Below are 3838 nucleotides of genomic sequence, written 5' to 3' on the forward strand. Positions count from 1 at the left end.
GTGTTAGAGGCCCAGGGGGACGCCCCGGTCTCTTGCCCTTCAGAGAAGTTGTTTGTACCGTTGAACCTACGTCTCGAATTATTAAAGGAACATCATAATTCGGCACTTGCTGGGCACCCGGGTAGTAAAGCAACCTTAGAGCTATTGTCTCGTCGTTTTTGGTGGCCAAGGTTGCGTCAGGATGTATTGGATTTTGTGTCTTCTTGTTCTACCTGTGCGCGCGCAAAAGTTTCACATACACGTCCTGCAGGGTCTCTATTACCACTCGTCATTCCCAATAGACCATGGACACATCTGTCTATGGATTTTATCACTGACTTACCTTTGTCTGCGGGTAAAACAGTGATTTTGGTAGTAGTGGACAGGTTTAGCAAAATGGCACACTTTATTGCGTTACCCGCACTACCTAATGCTAAAACTCTTGCTCAGGTATTCGTCAGTGAGATCGTGAAGCTTCACGGGGTCCCCTCCGATGTTGTTTCGGACCGGGGAACCCAGTTTATTTCTAAATTTTGGAAAGCTTTTTGTTCCCGTTTAGGGGTTCACTTGTCCTTTTCCTCAGCTTTCCATCCTCAGTCGAATGGACAGACTGAGCGTACCAACCAAAACCTGGAGACATATCTAAGATGTTTTGTGTCTGAAAACCAAGAGTTGTGGTCGTCATATTTACCGTTAGCTGAGTTTGCCATAAATAATCGCCGTCAGGAATCCACTGGCAAGTCACCTTTTCTTGGTGCATATGGTTTTCATCCCCAATTCTGTACTTTCAAAGAGGGGGGGTCTTCTGGGGTTCCCGAAGAGGAACGGTTTTCGTCATCTCTTTCATCAGTATGGCAGAAGGTGCAAGCTAACTTGAAAAATATGGGAGGTAAATACAAATGCATGGCTGATAAGAGACGGTCGCCAGGTCCGGACCTAGGAGTGAATGACTATGTGTGGCTGTCTACAAGGAATATCAAGTTGAAGGTTCCCTCTTGGAAACTGGGTCCTAGGTTTATTGGTCCTTACAAGATTGTAGCCATCATCAACCCCGTGGCTTTTCGCCTGGAGTTACCTCAGACTTTTAAAATCCATAATGTCTTTCATAAGTCGTTACTCAAAAAATATGTTCCACCTCTAGAACCGTCACCGCTGCCACCCCCTCCTGTTGTCGTGGATGGTAGTTTGGAATTTCAGATATCCAAAATTGTTAATTCTCGTCGGGTCCGCCGCTCTCTCCAATATCTGGTGCACTGGAGAGGTTACGGTCCCGAGGAAAGAATGTGGGTTCCTGCGTCTGAGGTAAACGCCGACAGGCTAGTCCGGATTTTTCATGCCTCTCATCCTGAGAGACCTGGTCCTGAGTGTCCGGAGGCCCCTCGTAGAGAGGGGGGTACTGTCACGAGGGTGTCAAGAGCCACGCCTGACTCCGTTGTACCCGGGGTCAGGAGGTCGCAGCGGTTGGCTGCACGCTCTATGTCAGATAGGGAAGTTTCCTTATTGTAGCTTTCTGGGTTTGCTTTACAAACCCTTTTGGCTCACTCAGGGATCCGTAGCTCCTTCTCTCAGCTGTTCCTTGTCCAGCACTCCCAATCCTCCTTATATTCCCCTCTCACACTTCTCTGGTTGCCAGATATAGAGCTTCCTGCCTGGACATCTATTCTGACCCACTGGAGCTGTGTTGCTGCGTTCTCTGAGTGTTGCCTTAGAACGCTACCCTCCGGATCCCTGTTGGACCTTTGTGGACAATTGTTGCCGTCCACCTGGGTGTTTGTGTTTGTCTGTGTTTGTCTGTCCTCTCCCTGGTGTTTCCCTCTTAGTGCAGTGGTGAGGACTAGCGATCCCACCGGCCCGTTCATTATCTAGGGCTCATTTCAGGGAAAGCCAGGGTTTAGGCACGTGATCGCCGCACGGGTGAGGAACCCGTCTAGGGACGACAGGGCAGGCAGGTACCAGCTGCAAGGTGAGTTAGGGGTCACCACCTTTCCCTCTCCCTTGTGCAGGGCTTTCCCTGTTTTCCTCCCTGTGTGTGTTGCCGGTCATTACAGGTTGCCGGTGTATCGCAGGCCTCAATCAATATTTGGTGGAAGCTGGTATATCAATCTCCTCTATTATTATTTTGTGGAAACAGGTATATAGAACCCCTTAATGAGTATTTGCTGGAAGTTGGTATTTCAAACCACTAATCAATATTTTGTGGAAGCCGGTATATCAGTCCCCTCTATCAGTATTTAGTGAAAACAGGTATATAGAACCCATTAATTAGTATTTGGTGGAAGCTGGTATTTTAAACCACTAATCAATATTTGGTGGAAGCCGATGTATCACAGGCCTCAATCAATATTTTGTGGAAGCCGGTATATCAATCCCCTCTATCAGTATTTTGTGGAAATAGGTATATAGAACCCCTTAATGAGTATTTGCTGGAAGCCGTAAATCAAACCCCGTAATCAATATTTGGTGGAAGCTGGTGTATCGCAGGCCTTAATCAATATTTGGTGGAAGCTGGTATATTAATCCCCTCTATCATTATTTTGTGGAAACTGGTATATAGAACCCCTTAATGAGTATTTGCTGGAAGCTGGTAAATCAAACCCCTTAATCAATATTTGGTGGATGCTGGTGTATCTCCGGCCTCAATCAATATTTGGTGGAAGCCGGTATTTCAATCACCTCTATCAGGGTTTTGTGGAAACAGGTATATAGAAGCCCTTATTGAGTATATGCTGGAAGCTGGTATACCAAACCCCTTAATCAATTTTTGGTGGAAGCTGGTGTATCACAGGCCTCAATCAATATTTGCTGGAAGACGGTTTTTAAATCCCCTCTATCAGTATTTTGTGGAAACAGGTATATAGAACCCCTTAATGAGTATTTGCTGGAAGCTGCTTTCTCAAACCCCTTAATCAGTATTTGTTGGTAGCTGGTGTATCGCAGGCCTCAATAAATATTTGGTGGAAGCCGGTATATCTAACCCCTCTATCAGTATTTTATGGTAACGGGTATATAGAACCCCTTAATGACTATTTGCTGGAAGCTTCTTTATCAAACCCCTTAATCAATAATTGGTGGAAGCTGGTGTATCGCAGGCCTTAATCAATATTTGGTGGAAGCCGGTATATCTATCTCCTCTATCAGTATTTTGTGGAAACAGGTGTATCACACCTCTCAATCAATATTTTGTTGAAGCCTGTGTATCACACCCCTTAATCAAAATTTTGTGGGAGCTGGTGTACCACACCACTCAATCAGTACTTTGTGGAAGCATGTATATCAAATCCCTTATTCAGTGTTTTGTGGAAGCAGGTATATCGCATACCTTAATCAGTTTTTTTTTGCGGGCAACAGAGATATCACACCAGTTGCAATTAGTTATTCCAATACCATTTGCCCCTCTATTTAGCTGCTGTATCTCAGCAGAACTGCACACAACTGCTGCACAATACAAATGCACTACAATATACTTTCTATGTTAGAAGGTATATTATAGGTATATCACTCCCCTTAATTAGTTTTTTTGGGGGCAACAGGTATATCACAACAGTTGCAATTAGTTATTCCAATAGCATTTGTCCCTCTATCTCTCTGCGGTATCTCAGCAGAACCGCACACAACTGCTGCACAATACAAAGCACTATAATATACTTTCTGTGTTAAGGTATATTATAGGTATATCACATCCTTTAATCATTTTTATTTATTTTTTTTGCGGGGGGGGGGGGGGGGGGCAACAGTAATATCACACCAGTTGCAATTAGTCACTTAAAATAGCATTTTTCCCTCTATCTTAGCAGAACCGCACACAACTGCTGCACAATACAAATGCACTATAATATAATTTCTATGCTAGAAGGTATAT

Source organism: Bufo gargarizans, chromosome 5, assembly GCF_014858855.1.
Source record: "Bufo gargarizans isolate SCDJY-AF-19 chromosome 5, ASM1485885v1, whole genome shotgun sequence".
Taxonomy (NCBI): Eukaryota; Metazoa; Chordata; class Amphibia; order Anura; family Bufonidae; genus Bufo; species Bufo gargarizans.